Genomic DNA, 21,414 nt, shown 5'->3' with positions numbered 1-21,414 from the left:
GAACTGTTGAGACTCTCTCTTCCTTGGCATTGCCAGTCAGTGCCGCACACAACGGGAAGTTTTCTAAAACCCAGAGCAGACCCTCCGGGATGAGAGCAGCATAGAATATCCATTTTTTTGTTGTTGTTGTTGTTTTGTTTTGTTTGGTTTTGTTGTTGTTGTTGTTTTGTTTTTGTTTTTTTTTAAGATTTATTTATTTACTATGTATACAGTATTCTGCCTGTATGTGTGCCTGCATGCCAGGAGAGGGCACCAGATGTCACTATAGATGGTGGTGAGCCACCGTGTGGTTGCTGGGAATTGAACTCAGGACCTAGGAAAGAGCAGGCAGATCTCCAGCACGTGAATATTGCTAATAAACACTATGCTGGCCAGAGGAGGAGTCTTCTACCAGTGAGCACTTGATACATCTTCCTATAACAGACCTTGTCTTCTACAGCTTTGAACATGGGCATTCCCACTAAGGGCTATGCTGAGTGTTTTCTCAGCCTCTTCCTAAGGCTGAGTCCAGATTCAGCAAATGCACATTGGCCGCTTAGACAGATAATTTTCATGGAATGAGGGTCTACTGATGAGAAGAACACTTTAGACCCAGCTAGATGAAGCATTTGTCTCTGACATGAAGGAAGCAAAAAACAGAAGCAGGTAGATGATGTCAGGGCCATATGCTTGGATGCAAAGACACTGAGGCAGGGAACGTGAGTAGGGAGCTAGTCCTCAGGAAGTCAGACACCGGCAGAGCCCACTGGTTAGCAGCTGGGGAGCCACCAGCAGCCACACCACCCACAGGAGAATGCAGCACATGTGAGCATGTGAGCATGGACCAGAGCAGGCATGCAATGCAGCCACAGTACCCACAGGAGAATGCAGCACATGTGAGCATGTGAGCATGGACCAGGGCAGGCATGCAATGCAGCCACAGTACCCACAGGAGAATGCAGCACATGTGAGCATGTGAGCATGGACCAGAGCAGGCATGCAATGCAGCCACAGTACCCACAGGAGAATGCAGCACATGTGCACATGCGAGCACGCATGCAATGCAGCCCATGCTTCTATGGTCAAGCGCTGGTCCAGGATCTCATCTACAGAATAAGGGTGGGGGTGGCAATCCATAAGAACCATCCTGTTCTAACACTGTAAGACTTTAGAAACAAATCTGTGAAGTCTGGCACGCATGGCCATTCTTCCTTCATTCTGAGTCTCAACATCCTCCAAGGGGATTTAGAGGAGAGAAGTAAGCAAGAAGCTATCAGAACACTCGGAATGCCTACTTCTAGCTAATTTTATCTTAAAAGGTAAGAAACGAGTCAGTGAGCTAGCTCAGTAGGTAAGGGTGCTACCATCAAGCCTGACGACCTGACTCAATTTCCCAAGTCCTACACAGGAGAAAGAGGTAATTGCTGCTGGTTGTCCTATGAGTCCCACACATGCACAAAAGCACACATGCCTCCCCCATGCACACACTAAATAAGTAATGGATTCTGCGGTCCGAGACCTCTTTGGAGGTTATATAACAGGCGTCTCCATTACAGTTCACTACCAGCAACCAAAGTACAGTCGAAGTAGCAAGAAAATAACTTTAGGGTTGGGGGTGACACACAACTGTGTTAAAGGGTCACAGCGTCAGGAAGGTTGAGAACCACTGAAATAAATGAATGTAATAAGAGGGCAAGAAGCACAGCATTGGTGATGCACCCGCAGTCCACATTTAGGCTCCATGCCACAGACCCGGCACAGTCGACCCCCTCTGCCAGCCCTTTGCTTCACTTCAGTTAAGAATCTGTAAAGTGTTCCCCATGGGGCTGTTGCTCTGCAGCCCTCAGAACTTTCCCTAGCTGCCTGTAGTTCTCTGTCAAGGGTTGAGATTTTTTAGGCCTCCCCCTTTGACGTCGGTAAGTACCATCCCTGCCCGGGTTATGACTGGGCAGCCACAACTAGTGCACCTAAAGTTCTAAAGCAAGTTTTCAATACACAGCAGTTGTCTTTTCTTCACAGACGTACCCAAACAGTTGTGTTCTTCAATGGTATCTTGGTTTGAAGATCCAAAAATGAGAATATATTTAAAGTAGTGTTTAGCCATTCCAGCTAAAGAGAAAATGATCCACCAAAAAAATTCCTCTATTATGAAAATCCACCACCATCACCCCTACCTCCATCATCACCACCTCCACCATCACCACCACTTCCACCATCACCACCACCTCCATCATCACCATCACCACCTCCACCACCACCCTGCTTCATCTCCAACCAACTGCCAGACTCTGGGCTTCTATGCTGGAAAGGGTGTGTTTAGTCTTGTTGCTTTTGTGCAGACAACCAACCAAAGAAAGGAAGGAAGGAAGAAAGGAAGGAAAGGAAGGGAGGGATAGAGGGAGGGAGGAAGGAGAAAGAAACGTTTCAAAGGACCTGAGAGTCTAGAGAACCCAGAAAGGACTCAGGCAGCTTCCCTTCACAGTCAGCCTCTGGGCCAGGTGGCTCTCCCAGAAGCAGAGCTCACACCTCTAGCCCTGACACTCCCAGAGCACACACACATGTTCTCAATTTGCTGAGCTGGAGAAAATCCATAAACAGGGCTCTAAGAGCTCAGGAGTCAGCCTTCCACCACTGTGTGGGAAACAGTCACCTTAAATTAAGGAAGGCGTACTGGCCCACAGTTACCTGGCCTGCTACTCTGGTCCATTATCATGGACCACTATTACCCAGCAACTGGTAGAGAAGCCCGGTTCCCGCCACAGGGGAGGTAGGGGATTAAAGAGGAGAGACTAAGAAAGGAGTACCCGGAGCCACAAAAATTTCCTTCTAGGGCAGGCACTTTCTAGATTCCTCACTGCCACCCACGCAGTGCAACAGCTGGTAACACTGGGCCCTCAGAGGTCATTACAGATAGAAAACCATAGCAAAAGAGAGGCCACCTATAAACAAAAGATAACCTTTGACTGGAAGCCCTGCTGTTCAAATTTGGAGTACTAAAACGGGAGTGAAGAAGACAACCCCACTTTAATTAGAACTGGAGAGGCCTTTCTAGAATTTGGGAGCACGTGTCAAGACCCTACGGTCTTCTCAGCAAGGGGTTCTTCAGAGGGTAAACGCTCCCCAGACAGCACAAGATTGACAATAGCAAACTAGAACCAATGCACAGACTTCCTTAGCGTAAAGCGATGCATTGAGCTAACGTCTATAAGGCGTGGTGGCACACAAACTTGACAGCAGAGGCAAGCAGCTCTCCATCAGCCAGCCTAGTCTACACAGCAAGGTCTAGCCAGGGCTACCTAGAGAGATTTTGTCTAAAAGGAAAAACAGAATTTCATTTTGAAAGATATACAAGAAGATAAGGAAATACAAAGACAACATAATCTCAATAGTAAAAAAGATCTGGAAGAAACAGAAAAGCACTAACACTGGCCACTGCCAGTAATTGTTCTTCATGACTGAACTCGTGCACTTTCAAGTTTCTCAGAAATTATCCCATCTATAGATATCTAGTGAAAGTCAAACCCTACTGAAACCATGTGAATGAACCACCTAGACACACAAAAGAATGTTCTTTACACTCACTAAACAATATTCCCATAACACACACTAAAAACATCCCCATTAACTACACAGTAGATCAAATATTCACTAGGATCTTTTGAGCATAAAGGAGAAAAACAATGACAAACGGATGCATTAACTTTTTTTTTTTTTTCCATTTTAAAGTGTCACTTTAGTTTCCTGCTTTGGTCTGAGGTGGGTGGAGGGGTGCCTCGTTGGTTTATCATAATCATTGCTGAAGATTCCTTTCTATGTCACAGCATTTGGACTTGTTTCAGGGCCTGATTTATAACTGAGCTCTGCTCCCAATGTGCAAGGGTGGACCTGAAGGTGGCCTGCCAGCGCAGGGGGACACGGAAGTGTAAGGTCCGAGCACGCCCGTGGGAGCTCTGAATGTACTAGGGAATGAAGGAAGATGGGAGAGAAGAGCAGGAAGGCAGCTTCCCAGGAAAGGCAGAGGGCCTTGGGGAGCTCGGCAGAGGGCCTTGGGGAGCTCTATCGCAGGTTGGAGGGCAGCTCAGCGGCAGGGCACGTGTGCAGCAGGTACACGGCGTGGTCCCAGGCGTGGGCCGAAGACCCTTAAAAACCCATTCACGCTTAGAGTGTGTTTTCACACCTTTACCCGTTTAGAAAGCAAGGCCTCCAGTCTATGGAACCAACCAACCAACCAACCAACCATGTCTGCACATATTTCTCAGCTGACAACAATAACCTATAAATGCAAACCCTTCTGCTGTCATGTAATATGTATTTTCCCCAAAGGCTTTAAACTCCACACACACACACACACACACACACACACACACACACACACACACACTCCAAATTTAGGGAGACCATTAAAAATCTATAGAACTCCATCACCAGAATGGGAGGGGACAGAGAACCTCTAAAATCATATTCCAAGATGGAGTACCTGGTTCTTCAGCAGGACCAAAGCCATGAGCAAACGAGCAAGGTATACAAGCTCCCTCCTGCCCTCACTGCTGATGCACTTTTCACCCAGCTACCATTACTCAGAGGCACTGACAGTGATGGGCCCCGGGGAAACTATGGGAGGATTCCTGCTTCACAGACTACATTCTCTGCTCACGGATCTTCTACACAATCACATGGAGGCATAACAAGCACGGATCAGGAAGCCTGCATAACCCCGCCACCCCTAACACAGACAAATCTGCCAAAAGGAGCCTCTGTCTTACTTTCCCCTTTCTTTTCCAGCAAACGTGGCTCTTGAATGCTTCCTTCAAGCTACAGTCACCGGTGTGATGGCTTAACATTGTCAGCTTGACAGGCTCTAGACTGGAGTGCTGTGAGACTGCGTCTAGACTGGCGTGGCTGGAAGTGGGGAGACCCACCCTAAACGTGGTGTACACTGGCCAGTGTGAGGAGGAGGTGACTGAGCGCAGCACTCTCTCCGCCTCCGGAAGGCAGATGTGAGTGACCAGCTGCCTCACATTACTGCAGACTCTGCTCCTGAACCACAATGGAAGCACCCCAAAACCACGAGCCAAAAATAAAGCCTCCCTTCCTCAAGTTGCTTTGGATGGGTGTTTTGTCAGAATAATAAAGATCTGGGACATCTGGGACTCTGAAAGGAGGAGTGCTTGATACATGACCCAAGAAAGACAGCAAAGTGGGGCGCTGCCAGCACAGTGGCACCTCCAAACTGAGCAAGCCAGCTCCCCACAAGCAGGGGAGTGATGGTCATCTCCCACCTAGTCCCACAATCAGGGCCCTTATGTGGCACCACAGAGCACTCGCTCTTAGGGCTCCCTGCTACCGAACATCCCCAAAGCAAGCAAACAACCCAAGCATGCTTACTACAAATGACACCAAACTCTGAAAGGAAAAGTGTTTGGCGGCTTCCATAGAGGATTCCAGTCCTAAACAATCAAACCTACCAACACAAGTGCAAGCAGAAGCCACTGCTCTTAAAAACGGAACAGACGAAAACTATAAAAGTAGGAGAAGGGAGCCTGGGGGAGGCTCAGCGGCTGCAGGCGCTGGCTGCTGGGTCTCCCAGAACCCACGTGGTTCCAGGCAATCTGTCATTCTGTTCTGGCTTTTGAGGACACCAGGGATTCACACAGTAGACATACATTACATACATGCAGGCAAAGTACTCGTACCACAAAAAAAAAAAAAAAAAAAAATTAAGCAGAACGAGCAGAGTTGTACCTGAAGAAAGGTCCAGCAGTCCCCAGGCCTTCCATGGCTCTTGCATCTGTGTTTGCTAATTACCACGCTTATACCCCACTTTCTGTAGCACTCACCAAAGTCCAACCCATTCCCAAGGAATGTCAAGATCCCACTCAGTCTACAGAAACTCCCTAAACAGGGCGTGGAGCCTCGACTGCCTGGGTCATCTGTGCATCCCAGGGTCTGGGTGGCCGGGAGTGCATGTCTAAAGGCCTGAGAATGCCACACCTACTCAGGCGCTGCACAGCTACCCCGAAAGCCACAGGGGGTTGTCTTTGGATGCACACACTGAGGCTTTGTCTCATTCTTAATGTATAAAAGTAGGATTCAGAATGGCTGATTATAACCTCAATGTGCCCAGGCCCGGGGACACATTGTGTGGGTTCTGGTCTGTAGACCCACCAGGAAGATTAATACACTTAAAGAAAGGCTCAGAAAAACTGATGGTCTAGTGGGGGCTGGCTCTGTGGGTAAAAGTGTTAGCTGTGAAAGTCAGAGTCCAAGACCTAATCTCCCACTCCCACATAAAACCAGGCGTGGCTACATGCTTCTGCCGTCCCGGACAGTCTAGCTGAGATGCCGCTGAGTGTTCAAAGACAGATCCTGTCTCAGCAAGTGGAGAGCAACAGAGGAAGATTCCCAGCTTCTGGCCTCTGCAGACACACACATACATACATGCATGCACACACACCCCACAAAGTTCATGCAAAGATTAGAGACTACAGCACCCCAAGAGAAAGTGAAGTTGCATTGGGTCCTGATCGTGGAGGTTGGGGGCTGTTGGTCAGGCTCCTGTCCCTCAGTATCACAGAGTAACATGCCTGTGTGTGTGCGCGCGCACACACACACACACACACACACACACACACACACGCACACGCACACACGCACACACACACACACACACACACATACACACACAGACACCCTTTCCTTCAGCTACTCGGATTAGTAAATGTTACATGTTACCCAATACACAAAGAACGAGGCACTTCTGTGACTCCACCTTACAATCCCTTGCCTACCTTCTCAGTCAAATGTGGACTCCTTCCTCAAAGGCAAAGGCTTTGCCATTCTTCTTAAGGCCTTGATTAGCATCTAATATTTAACATATGCATAATAAATTTGCATGCAATAAATGAAAGAACTTATCTTAAAATTTTCGTTAAGAATATTTGTTGTGGAAGGGGAGGAGGAACTCCCCTATCAGAGGAGGGAGGTAGGGAGGGGCATGGGAGGAGAAAAGTGAAGGAGGGTGGGATTGGGAGGGGACGAGGGAGGCTACAGCTGGGATACAAAGCAAATAAATTGTAATAACCAAAAAAATAAATTAAAAAATTTAAAAAAGAGAGAAAAGAAATAAAGAACTTTCAAATAAATGTAACAATAAATTGTTATGGCTCATTGAACATGGAGAACAATCAAGCTGGTGCCTACACAGAGCCTTTACTCCACTTGCTAGGAAGACAGGGACTGTCTTTGGTACAGGAAGGTGCTCTCCATGCTCCAAAGGAGAAGCGTAGGCCATAAACCCTCTGATCTACAAAGGTGTCCCTGGCTGTCAGAAACGCTACTGCCACAGTGGCACAGCGCTTGTCGGAGGAACCAACCAGAATCTGGTTTAGCTTAAGGTCCACTCCATGAAACAGAACCTAGGCCTGACACTGCTTGGGTCCAAGAGCCTGAGACTGGATAACCCAAGGACCTAGGGGAAAACCAAATACTTCTACTAAAAGAAGGCAGCAACAAAATGGCTCATACCATTTTGCTATACTCATAGATATAGCCTCGCTCAGCCATAATCAAAGAAGCTTCCTCCTGCAGCAGATCGTATATAGGGACCCAGAGACGGACGATATGCAGAGAATGAGAAACCTTGGAACACTTAGTCCTAAAGGGGTATCTCCATCAAATCCCTTCCCCTAGGAAACCCCGCAGAAGAGGAGGTGGAAAGAGTACAAGAGCCAAGAGGGATGGAGGACAACAAGGAAACAAGGCCCACACAGGAACTCACAGAGAGTGAGGCAGCCCAGGTCTGCAAGAGATGGGGTCCTAGAGCTGAAGAGAGTAACAGACATAGGCCCTATCCTTGACCCAGAAGCCATCTCCAACTGATAACCACTTGCTAATTAATTTTTTTTTTCTCCAAGACAGTCTCACTGAGGGAACAATCTTCAGGGTAGACTGAATGCCCAGCAGTAGATGGACGACAGAAAAAGAACTCAACAGCATCTTTGGGGCTCCTTTTCCCATAATGTCATATCGGGACCTTCTTTTTTTAATTTTGTCCTTATTGTATTTTGTTTTGTTTACATATTCTCTCTTTCTTTCTCTTTCTCTCATGGTGTTTTTATGGATTCCTGAGTGTGAAAATGGTGGGTCTTTGTGTCTGTATCTCTTTCTTGTGCCTTTTCTTGAGCTCTTTCCTTCTGATTATTTGTTTTGTCCTACACGTAAGTATTAATTTTGGTTTTAGCTTATCATATTTTATTATTATCTGCTAGAAGCCTGCTTATTTTCTAATGAGACAGAAAGGGGGTGGGACAGGGATGGGAGGGGAGGTGGAAAGAAACCAGGAGATGTAAAGGGAGGGAAAGCATAATCAGCACGTATTATGTAAGAAAAAAAATCTACTCTCAATAAAAGGGAAAAAAGAGTACTTGTTACGGTTTGAATCAGAAAGTTCTCCCATGGATCATGCTTCGAACGCTTGGTTTCCAGCTGATGGCTATTTTAGGTTTCCTAGGATTTGGGAGGCGGGCCTAGAGATGGTGGGTGTGCTATTCCAGGCTACTTCCTGTTGCTCTCTCCTTCCTGCGTGTTTGAAGTGAAGAGCTGTCCTCTTCGACACACATTTGCACTGCCATGACGTCCAGCTCAGGTAACGAGCCAAGCAATTTCGAGCAGAATCCTCTGAAGTGGCAAGCCAAAAAAAGCAGTCCCCCTTATGCTGTTGTTTTCAACAGGTACCTGACCTCAAGCACACAAAAGCCAACAGTGCTATATTCTCTGAAAAGGTAAAAGTTCCCCAGCCCCTGATACAATCAGCAGGAATCCTTGAGTTAGCTTAAGAGCCTAAGCTACCTGCCCATTACTAAGGATGGACTTAGCCAACTACACACTCTTTAACATTCCCCCTCTAACAACGCACCCATCAGGCAGTTGGCTTGGGTCGAGAATGAGGGAAAAGCAAGTATTATGATATACCAAAGTAAACACACACACACTTAAACCAAGATTAATTTTCCCCCATAACTATGGAGTTAATAAGAGGCTTTGATGGGTTTACTAGATGAAGGGTCATTAACCAGTGGAAAGGAGGAGGAGCTCAGCTAGTGAAATGCCTGCTGCAAATTCATCAAGACCCGAGTTCCCAGCAGCCATGAAGACAGCTCCAGCTATGTCAGGGTGACAAAAGCTTCTGTCATCCTGACATCCGCTAGTGCTTCCCGAGAAGATGAACCTTGATTGAGGAAATGCCTCCATCAGATGCCTGTAGGCAGGTGATAGATTAGTGACATGGAGGCAATCAGTCCAGTGTTGGCAGTGCTATCCCTGGTCAAGTGGTCCTGGGGTCATTAAGGAAACAAGTGGGTGAGCCATGAGGGCTAGGCCAGGAAGCAGCATTCCTCCACGGCCTCTTCTTCAGCTCCCACCTCCCCAGGTTCCTGTTCTGACTTCCCTCAATGATAGACTATAAACTGTAAGCTGAAATAAACCCTCTCCTCTCCAAGTCGCTTTTGCTCATGTTGTCCAGTCACAGAAACAGAAAGTAAACAGGACACCAGGGTGCTTGTCCACGCTGGCAGCCCCAGTGGGCTGGAGAAGGAATGGGAGGGGAGGGGCAGAGCAGAGCACTGCCAGAGAAAGTCTAACTCTGCTAGGAGCAATAAGTACACTTCCTCAATAATGGGTTTTCAAAATACCTTCTCTTAAAGGCGCCAAAGAATCAAGGTATCAGTAGAGCTGGCCTGCCAACGCCACAAAGTGGATGGATGTACAAGCAAGTCAAGTGACTGTCCTTGACATACAAGGTAGATGGAAACTCAGGGCAGAGCCTGGCGCCCAATCAAGGAGTGGAGTCCATCAGGAAACCCCTTCTGCACATGGCTGCATTAAAGACTGATACAATCCAGGTCGAGTGAAGCCACTCCTCCCCAGGGGAGGAGCCCAAATTCATATTACTAAGAGGTACAAACCCTGACAAGTTGTGAGTTTATGTGGGTGTGTTCGAAGTCCAGAGTACCCAGAGACACCTGATAAAAACAATGCTCCTCCGTGAGTCACATTCCACCATAAGACTCAGAAAATCCTCCCTCGATAACTGTCTGGGGGAAATGGATGGATCACAGACAAGACAATGAAGTGGGCATGGCAATGAGGAGCCACGGGAAAAAAACAGCAGAAACAGCACATTGTAGAAAACATCCACAAAGACTGTCACAGTGCCTCACAGGCTCATGGGATTTAACGCGTGGCATACTTTGGAGGACCGGACATTTTAGAGGTTTGTCTGAGGCCTCCAGAGAGTCAAACTACTACTCCAGCGAGTCAGGACGACACTGCAGTGTGACACTGCTACACAGTAATGTTAATATATTTATAAACTACTTCAGCCTCCAAACGACTCATTTGGTGAACCGTCTGCTTCAGCCAGCATGCGAGGAAGCTGCTGCTCTGAAGTTTCTGTGCACGAGGCAAAGTTCCTGCCAGCTGTGTGAACACAGCTCTTTCGTGGGTGCAGCCCGTGGTTCCCCGCACCTCTCATCACCACCTCGCAGTTCCCCACTGTGAAGACATGCTTAAGCAGCTCAGCAGAATGTCCCAACACCGTGCTCAATCATAACCCAACCTCCACCAGCAACAAGGACTGAACGTGGAAGGGTTGCCGGGACACCCTTTGGGCACGAACAGACTACTGTTCCCTCATTCAACAGTATTTTTTGAGTTCCCACAAAGCACTTTTTCAGTGTAGGTGGTACAGCTAAGGAGACAAGATTTCCATTGTTCTGCAAATGACCACTTTATTTGAGAGGGAATAATAATACGCATGTAAGCAAGTGTCGCACACAGTGTCTGTCACAGAGAAAGGGAAAGAGCAGATGATACCGGAGGGGTCCCCTTACTTTACGTTAGAGAGGCCACCTGCACGGAAGCGTTCGAGAATCTGAGGGACGAACACTGCAACTGGCCCAAGAAATGAGCACAGAAGTTCTACATTTGGTTAAGGACCAGAAGAACACCAGTGCGGCCATTCCAACATGACTGCAGAGTATTAGAGATGCAGGGAGGGAACCGATGGCTGCCCGGAGGGATGTGTGGCCAAGCCAGCAGCCTGAGGGATGGTCTGGCTCAAATGCAAAATGTGCCCACAGGCTCATGTGTGTGAAAACTTGATTCCCGCTGGTGGTGCCGGCTGCTTCACGAGTGGTGGAACCTTTAGGAGGAAGGGCCTAACTGGAGCGAGTGGGTCACGGGACACACACGTATACACAATGGGACTGGTCCTGAGAGTTACACAGCCACCCCCACTTCCGATGTCTGTCTGTCTCTCTGTATATATGTGTGCATGTTCCCTCTTTCTCCTCCCTCTTATCCAAGGTGTGTACAAGCAGCCCCACTGCCACCACAGCCACGAGCCATTCTTTGCAGTGTTTCTTTATGTCTTCTCTGGCAAAACCTGAACTAAAATATATCCTTCCCTTGAACTGCTCCTTGTCTGATATTTCATTTGGTCACAACAATGAGACAGGTAAACAGTAGAAGAGCCATAGGAAAAAAGAATCCAAAGTATAGTGTTTCTAGATGTAGTGGGAGGCCTCCAAAAGGCGTCACTGAGGAAGTGGCAAACTCTCGCGTCTGTGTCAGAAGCTCGTTCTGTCACTGCTATTGAGGGTCTAGATTCAAGTAGTGCCCGGGAAAACACAGGGAGGGTGCTCAGCAGAGCACAAAAGAGCAGCGTGCAGTCTCTAGCCTTAGAAGAGGATGAGCAAGAAACAATAAAGAAAAAAGTGACGAGCTTCCCACCTGGGCATTTGGCTTGAATACTTGTGTACACAGTGGTCTATTTACAGAGGTGAAGACACAGGCTTAGACGAGATTGGAGTAGAGGAGTGGAAGGACTGGGATGCCTGTCAGAGAGTCACAGGAAGGTCAGAAACTGAGCAGAGAGCAGAGAGCGGAGAGCAGAGAGCAACGCTGCCACTCAGCTCCCTTTCTCCAACCCACTGTTCAGGAGCTCGGCCACACACTGGGCAGGCCTCTCCTAGCAATTAACCTGAACCAGATAACATACCACAGGCATGCCCAGAGGCTAGCTTAGCCAAGAAAATCACTTACAGGCATGCCTGGACCTGTCTCGAGTGTTTCAGATCTCATCAGGTAAGCCTGGAGATGAACCATCACACGGGACAGAGCAGAAATGAAAGAGCAGGGGCTTACCTGAGATGGGATAGGGAGTTCCGGTCAAAACTGGGAAGTGGGGAGCACACTGCAGCCCCTGAGGACCCGAGACAGCAGTGACTGCTTCTCCTGCTGCCTCACATGGAAATCCCTAGAACAGCCGGCAGCATCCAGTACCTCGGCTACAACCTCTACTCAGTAGGCCCTAATTACGCATGGTAACAAGGACACTGAATTTAAGGTTTATCAGCTGAAATCAGGACAGCCGTGGTGACTGATACCTTCAAGTGGCAGCTCCTGGCATATCCACAGACTACACTGGGCAACCGAAAGACAGCACTGACTGTTTCAGGATGTCCAGTGCTGTCTAGCAAAAGACGTCCACACAGGAGAACAGAGACATGGCGTAAGTCTACAGAGAAGAGGAAAACTTCTTTCAAAAGGTACAAAATGCACTCTGAAGGGTGAGTGCCACTGGAGAGATTCACAGAAATTATCAAGTGACCCTGTCAGTACTGTGAAAATTTCTAACATCAATTTCTCAGCTCTTCAAATCGGAACCCAAACTGTTCTTCCGGGTATCTCCCAACATTTCCCACAACTCACCTCTTGGCTTTCAATCTTCTTGGCAGAGAACCCTTTCTTTGCCTGCATATTTATATCCAGTACCTCAAAGAAAGAAAGGAAAGAAAGCAGCAGCATGCTCTAAGTGAGGACAGGATACTACGGGCCTTATTTGCACAGGCAATCTGGCTTCCTATCAGCCTCTAGGGCACACCAAGGAGCCCCTAAGGGCCTGAATGCAGAGTGCCCTGGCTGGTGCTTTTCCAAACTATTCACAAGTGCCTGCTAGTTAAAATGTCCCACTGTGCTGCAGGAGCTCACAACCCAACAGTTTCTTGGGTAATGGCTAGTGCCCTGTCCCATGAACCCCAGTGTGAGAGGGCAAGGCCACAGCCAGCGCCAACTACTCACACCACTCCTGTTGTCTTTGGCAGCTCTTGGTCCCTGGGCCTCGTGGATCCTTTCCCATGTTCTGTAACTGGGAGTGTGTATTTAATCTCCAGCTTCCCCTGCCCCCACGTCACCTTTCCTGAAATGTGTGCCATGGCCTCCAAACAGAAGAAATCATGATCCAACTGTCAACTGCTTAATTTCCTACTATTTCCTCCTGCCTCTCTCTGCTACAGCCACACAGCCTTCCCTGCAAGTTTGAGCCTCTAGGTCACCGAATCAGGTGATCCCTCCAGCCACAGTGCTCTTCACCTCCTCTGTGTCCTAGCTCCTCACTGCCTCCAAGTCCAAGCTCCTCACCTCTTCATGACTCTGCCCAGTGTGGTCTTAACAAACACATGCTCTGTCCACACTGCTCAACGTCCTTCTGCCCCAGCATCCAAGACACTCAAGATACATGAGCATGCTTCTATTGCACATCTATTTTCCCTGAGGCTATGAGCAATTTGCAGGTTGGGGCCATAACAAGTTCAATTTGCAGCTGAAGCATCTTAAGGTGTCTGTTATGTTTTGTTTTGAAAATGAGATATCAATTCAATAGCTCATATAATTTATAATCAATGAATGTGAATTAGATTTTGATACCTCAAACCACCTACTTACTAGCTGGAAGCATTAAAGATATAAAAATGAATACAATAACAAAATAGATAAAGCAAAGCTAGGGCAAATGTTAAATTCTAAAATAACAATTCACAGATACATAGTATCAAATACAACGGTAATCCAATAGGATGAGCCAAGATGAAGTAACAATGAATTTAACCCATGACCATAATTAACGCGGCGTAGCATTCATGGCGTTTAGAAAGATAACAATGGGCGCTGCCATTTCAGAGCTTCCCGTGTACCAGCAACTACGCAGGCATTTTACAGTACAGTCCAAAGTACTGGTGATGACTTACAATTTTTCTTTTTTTAATTAAGCTTTTATTTTTTATATTAATTACAGTTTATTCACTTTCTAGCTGTAGCCCCTCCTTCCTCCCCCCAGCCCACCTCCCTCCTCTCCTCAGTTTTCAGCCTTCAGTGGCAGGCGGCACACTCCATTCAAGTTTTCACTTTATCCCAACTCCCTTTCAGCCAGTATTCAATAAACCAGAGCGCAGTCAAGACTTTATTCCAGCAGCATGTCTGTCCCAGACTGTGCGATGCTTGATTGATCTCAGCGTCACCTTGATGAGGTCTAGAAGCAGTATTGAGAAAGGTCTCTAGGCGTGCTTCTTGATTGGGTTGGGGCGAGAAGACCCCCACTGTGAGTTGTTTAGCGCCTAGACTGAGATCCTAGCCTGTACAAAAGGAGGAGCTGAGCTGGTTCAAGCATTTATCCCTCTGTTTCTTAACCATGAACACAAGGTGACCAAAACCTCAAGCTCCTGTCTCCACGACTTTCCTGCAGTAGTGGTGTGCAACCTGGAATGGTGAACCAAAATAAATACCACTCAGCATGCTTTTGTCAGGGTATTTTATCACAACAACAGGGAAAATAGCTAAGACACAATCTTGTCCAAAGGTAGGCTAGTATAAGTGTTCCCAGCACACTTAAAATAGGCTGGGAGGAACTCCCATGTCTAGGAAGTGGAGAGTATTAAATGCCCTCAGGATATTTCCAATTATGTACATTTCTGAGGACACACCCATGGCAAGTTGAAGAATACCTATCCTAACTGAGTCCCCATCACAACCTCCAGAGCAAATACTATATGACAAGAGGCTCCAAGCCACGACCCAGCTCCTAACAACTTCCATTTGCAGAACAATTAAGTCCTAATCCTTAACATGGGGCTGGCAAGAGAGCCCAGAGAGCAATGCTTCACAAGTAACCCTGGCAACCTGATATTGATCCCTGGAGCCCATGAAAAGGTGGAAGGAGAAAACTAACTCCACAAAGTCATCTTCTGACCTCCGTACATGACATATTTTTTTTAATCCACAAAAAAATAAACATACAAATTTACTTTAAAAATCCTCTGAAACTGTGAGCTGAAACAAACTTAAAAACTAAAAACTAAAACAAGAATGGGTGGTGGTGGCACATACCTTTAATCCCAGTACTCAGGAGGCAGAAGCAGGAGGATCTCTGTGAGTTCAAGGCTAGCCTTGTCTACACAATGAGTTCCAGAACAGCCAAGGCTACACAGAGAAATCTGGTCTTGAAAACCAAAACCACACAAACAAAAAAACCAAAACAAAATGAAAGAACTAAAGAAAGAGAACCTGACAGACATATCTTTAAGTTAATTTTGACTAGCCTGGAAGATGAGTAACTCTTTGAGACCGTTTCCAGAGAGGGTTAAATCAGAAAGGCTCTCGCATATTCAACAGTTTAACCCATTAGAGGTTCAAATTTTAAAAGAATTCTGAGGACGGTAATCTGTGGAAGGTAGGGCCTAGCTGTAAAAGGTGGGTTGCTTGGGCCATGCCTTGGAAAGGAGTATTCTGGTCGTTGCCAGCCACTTCCTGCTCTCCTCTTCTGCTTCCAGGAGGCCACAGGTAAGGGGCATCTGTCCCATGCTCTTGGCACTGCCTCCTGTCAAGCCCAAAGCAACAGGAGCCACAATAACCCTTTCTTCCTGTCTGTTGTTTCTCTCTGTTTAGGTTGTCGTTTATTGCAGTGACAAAAATTCCTACCAACACAGTAAGTTACTGTTTTAAAACTCTCAACAACATTTTCCATGAATAGATTATATATTTATTCTCTGCCTACACGTTTTCCACATAGAAATGATTTTCTTTCTGTCATGGGGAAAGTGCTTTTAAACAGTTTTATCCAATATCAATAGCTCATGGTCGTATACCCAAGAACAGCTTCTAACAGTAGAAGAACTGGTAACAGACTCCTGGGCCAATGGTTAGGGTAAGGTCAAAATCCCACATGTACCCAGCACTCAGCGCAGTAGTTCATGAATTCAACCTATGCAAATTCTCTGGTTCAGCATTCGGCCCGCTGATGCCTGCATGATTTCCCAACTGTTACCACCTTCATCTTATCCTAGCAAATCTTCTTCACTCTGCTCTTTGAATCCCTGCATGGTCCACAGACAGAATTCAGGGGAACTGTGAAGTCAACAGGATTCACTTAACAGCATTATTTTGAAATGTGAAAAGGGCCTTTATTTCAGTAACACAGGGCTCCATAGAGTAATAAAGGAAAGGACTGTAATAAAAGTACATTCAGAGACCTTAGCTAAAAGCGTTAGCAACAGTCTAGGAAAGAGGAAAACAAGGCTGACTAGGATGCATCCAGGGAAAACAGTAAGAAGGAAACAGAAGAAAACATACCGCTAAATTGGATGGCATTTCTCACCTTCCACTCCTAATCTTCCAAAAAGAAGAGTGATTTCACTCATTCATACCTTTGATAGTCAGTCCTACTATCTCTCTCCCTCCCTCCATGCCTGAAGCCATGACTCTCAAAACAGCCATCACAACCTGCACCACCGGAAAGCCCTCACTCAGCATGTTCCTTGTTGTCTCGCTCTTCCAAAGCTTGGAGATTCCACCTTCTGCTTTTGAGATCTAATTTAGCCTTTAGCAGTTCATTTTTACTGTCAACAAGACAAGATTATGTTTCAGCACGGAGACGTACTTTTTGGTTGTGTCCGCAAGGATGTTTCCAAGAAGGTTTAACTGAACAGAGCTCTGCCCTGAATGTAGACAGTGCTAACCCGGGGCTGGAGTCCCAGACTCAGTCAAAATGGAGAAGGCGGGCTGATCACCAAAATCCGCTTTTCCCTAAGTCTTGATTACAGATTTGCTGTGACTGTCTCCTTCACGTTCTGGCCACCATGCCTCCTGCAGGGTGTACTGCTGCCTCAAACTGTGAGCCAGACATGCATGTCCTTAGGTTGTTTTATCACAGGGATGCGAATAGTAAACGATGCATTCCTCGATGCCTCTGCTAGTTACCTTTCCATTAATGAAGACTCCATAACCAAGGCAACTTAGAAAAACAGGCATTTAATTAGGGGCTTTCTTACCGTTTCAGAGGGTGACAGGGAGCATGGAGCAGGCAGCCTGGCGCTAGAGCAGTAGCTGAGCGCTCACACGTGATCCACTGTTTTCTGGAGGGACGAGGCATGCACATCTACTCGCCCCAGACTGAGAACCCTCAACAGGCCAAGGACACCAAAGTCCACTTTGCTGAACTTTCATTGTGATGACAGCTCACAGCTGGACAGCGGATCACACTGCACAGCCACAGTTCAGCAGGTTAGAGGATGTCCTTTCCAGATGCCTCAGGTGCTCTAAGCCCTGATAGCTCAGTTCCTGGCTGCTTCTTCCAGGCAGTTTTCCTGTCTGATCTCAGAATCTCTGCAGCTTGGATTAACTTTTTCTGGGCAGGACTCTCAGTTTTTATTGTTTACTCTAGCACAGAGGCCTAGAGATTGTGGTCAGTTTCAGAGACTTCCTGAAGCTATTTTGCGTTGTTCACCTTCCTGCTTAAGAGGCTTCCCTAGAGAATGGAATGTTTCAATCTAGAAGGACACTGTTACACAATATCCACAAGCTGGAAGCAGAGAGAAAATGAAATGCTGGGCCTGCTGTTGGCTTTTGAAACCTCAAAGCCCATCCCCATTGGGCTTTGGGAAGAATCGCAGCATTAGGAAGGTCAAAAAGCGCTCACCACACTGAGCTGGGAGACATTCTGAACATGTCTATGTTTAAAGGTACCGTTCCTTCTGCTGCCTTGCTTCCTTCCCAAAGTGCAGCCCAGAAACTCAAACCATCACCACCTGAGCTCACGCTAGAGGGGACAGCCTCAGACCTCATTTTCACCAGACTTGCTGAACCAGTGTCTGAAAAGTCCCCAAGTGATCCTTGTGAATTACAGGCACAATAAACTTGGGAAACTTTTGATCTAGCGCTTATTAACATGTTACCAACCTAACTGGATCCACATGTGGTCATTTTACTGAATCCTTATTTCTCACCCCCAGGCTTTAAGTATATTGTCTCATTTAACCCACGTAATAGCTCCTTGAGCAATCGCCACCATCTCCAGGTTAGGAATTCATAAACTGAGGCTCAAGTGGGTAAACCAGCTGCTCTAAGAGCCATAGACAATGAGCAAGAACTGAACCTAACCAGTCTGACCATAAACCATCCTCCAAACTGCACCAACTCCTGTCAATGTCCATTTATGTATTTCAGTGCTGGCAGATTTAACTGCTCAGGATGGCCACATGGTCTACCAACTTAACATAGATTTTGTTGGTTTATTACAGTTCACATTGGCAGTCTTTCTAAAGGCACAGCAGATCATCCTGCCTTGGGACAGCATTCTGAACACTAAAGACATGCTAAGGTGTTCGATTACTGGAGAAAAACATGATAACCAGATCTCTGAAGGGAACGCTAAGCTACTGCCTTAATAGTAAACTCCATGTATGACCAGTTCTTTCCTCTGCAAAGTAAAAATAGTGGGGGCTAGTTCTGGAATAAACGACTGGTTGGGTTCCACTCAGTGAGTGTCGTCTAATGTCTAGCTTCTTTATATTTTAATTGTTTTATTATGCTGTTTTTCAGCCATTATCATTCTACAGCAATCCTCATCATTTTTAAACCTAGCCTCCTCCTTTGTCTATATCCTATATTTGGCTATCTCAGAGGTGAGTACATATCTGAAATACAATTTATCTGTCTTCAGCCCCCACCTTGCTGAGAGAAAACGCGTGTTTCAGATGTTCTACACGGAAAACCACATATTCTCTAATCCACACATGACAGGGCATGTTGTCACGAGGCTGCCCTGAGCGGACCCCACAGGCATCGAGGTCAACACCAGCTCCGTTCCTAAGGGAGCGGCCCGCCTCACGCGGCCCACCCAGCTTTGGGAACTCTCTCTAGGGGCTCCCCACCTGACACACCATATGACCACTTAGTCCAAGAGGAAACTACAGGTGATTGAATCTAGACAGGTCAAGAGCTAACTGCTTGATCATTTTTAGTTTAATTTCCAATGTAAAAGATAAAACTGCCTTCTTAAGTCATCTTTTCCTTTATGTATTCAATTATATTCTCTGCTTAAAACGCTTAAAATAAAAATTGGCACAGATCCACTCACTGATGGAGATTTAAAGTTAGAAAGCAGTAACATATCAAATTAAGTGTACAATGGCAGGCTTATTCTCCACACTGAGCACCATCCAAATCAAGATTTTTTTCATTACCACTACAATGGACTTGAACATTTTCACCTTAACCCCAAATCTCTACATTTGAATCACATAGACTTTGACTAATGAACGGCAATGAAGTTCAGCTACAAGCAGTCTGGCAAACTCAGACCAGTGCTCTACAATCACCAGATTTCCTCCTCTTCCCGCCTAGGCTTTGAAAACTCCCAAGGTTACTGCCTATTCTGGGACTCCTAATGTGACGCTATGAGACCATTAAACTATAAACATAGTTAAATAGTTACAAGAACAAAAATTTGCAACTCCTCTAGTCCAACAAGCCCACTTCCCAGGTACACTCATCCCCAAAACTGGTTAATAGTCACAGCTAAAGAATTCAAACACACACTCAGCACGAGGAGGACCAAGTCCACCATAAGATGCTCACATGATAAAAATGTACGGTTTCTCTTCAGTGCTCCAACTTTATGCTTGCTTTAAATATCCAATAAAAAGCCCGATGGAATTTTAGAAGCAAAAAATTGCTATATCCATGGTGAAATTGTCCCTGCTAATCCTAGTTACATTGGATTTGCAGGGGAAAGGCTCTGTCTTGAATTATCTGCCTATCTGCCATGCTTTCTCAAATGTCCCCATTCATATACATGCTTGCTATTGATAATGTGGATTTACTTATTCTAACATTATACTATAAACTTTGGTGCACAGAAGAGTATGATAAAACATCTTTCTGTTACCAATAATCATGTCCTAAAATAAAACAAACCAGAAATGCATGTCTTGGGGGGGGGCTTTAAACACATTGTGAGAAAATGAAGAAACATAACTTTCTTATGCCAAATTCCTCAAAATAAAGACACATGAACACGGATGGGAGACATTTTAGCCACCCTCCCCACTGTGGCTGGCTCTGCAAGTCCTGGTATGTATTGAATTAATAACATGCTTACATGATGCACTATTCTGGCAGTGCATATACTTAGAATTATTTAGTAACTATTCTTGAGAGCAATAGAAAGTAACACTAACCGTCAGTAGGAAACAAACGTAGCAATTCAAAAATAAACACAAAGTAGCAACCCAAATGTTACAGTGAAGCACGCCCAACGACACCTTTTTCTAAGCAGACTGAAATTCAGACTAATTCTCAAACAGCCACTTTTCCCCCCCAGCAGCACATTGTTACCACTACTTTACTATATTAAACCTGGACACACTCCTGACCAGTACTCCAAACGGAGATAAAAATGACCTATAAACACGGGTCCACGGCCACCATCCTGCTTGTGTTTATAGTGCCCCATTGCAGTAATTACGGAGCTGCGAACAGCAACGTAAACAACAAAAGGATATTTACAAAATCAGACATAACGAAGTTGTAGGCTGATTACAACGGAGACTGTAACTTCACTTTCTGCTGAGAACTTGGGGCAGGGTATTTGGCGCAGTGGCGTCTGCTGTTCAGCTGACATTCTTAATAGCTAAGGATGTCAGTAAGTTAAGGCGAACTTCAGTAGATGAAGCAGTAAACTAATACAAAATAACCATTTCTCAACTTTTTAAGTCATTCCAGGTAAACACAGTCACCTTCATTTTTTTCACCTTTCCCAAGCTCCGCTGGGAGGGGGGGGGGGGCGATGGGACAAATAAAAGACACGGAGCCATTTCAACCAACTCCGTTAATTTCAGAGTGCTTTCTGCCACGTCCCTTACGCTGAAAAGGACACCAGGGCACCCCCGAAATCAAGAGCAGGGCAGCAGGCTGAGGCTTTGCCCTGACGCTGGCCGACCACAGTGGGTAAGGTCACAGTCGAAATTCACGAGCTCATTGAAACAAGCGCAGCCAGCACCGCCTACCACGTTTCCCGACCCCATCTAGGCAGATTAAAACGACAGGAGTTTCCCCGCTGTCACATCAGCAGGGCGCTGTTTGAGCCCTCACACCGCAGTCCGCAGAGTCCGCAGCCGCGCGCGCGCCTTCTCCGTCCCCGGCGTGCGCCAGGCTAACTCCCAACGCGCTCCCCGCCAGCCTCTCAGGCCACCTCCCGAACGGAGGTCACTGACTGTAGACCACCTCGAACCCGCGCCCGCCGGGCCCCTCCGCTGTCACCGCGCT

The 21,414-nt window shown here is 46.5% G+C and overlaps 1 protein-coding gene across 7 annotated transcripts in view; it reads right to left on the bottom strand.

Moving 5' to 3' along the window:
- The window catches only part of Pip4k2a (phosphatidylinositol-5-phosphate 4-kinase type 2 alpha), a 156,552-nt gene that overhangs the window by 134,017 nt on the left and 1,121 nt on the right, over positions 1-21,414 (bottom strand). The gene's annotated exons all lie outside the window — the stretch shown is intronic.

Source organism: Meriones unguiculatus, chromosome 19, assembly GCF_030254825.1.
Source record: "Meriones unguiculatus strain TT.TT164.6M chromosome 19, Bangor_MerUng_6.1, whole genome shotgun sequence".
Taxonomy (NCBI): Eukaryota; Metazoa; Chordata; class Mammalia; order Rodentia; family Muridae; genus Meriones; species Meriones unguiculatus.
Note: the sequence above shows the minus strand (reverse complement) of the source record. Positions and strands in the feature narration are given on the sequence as shown.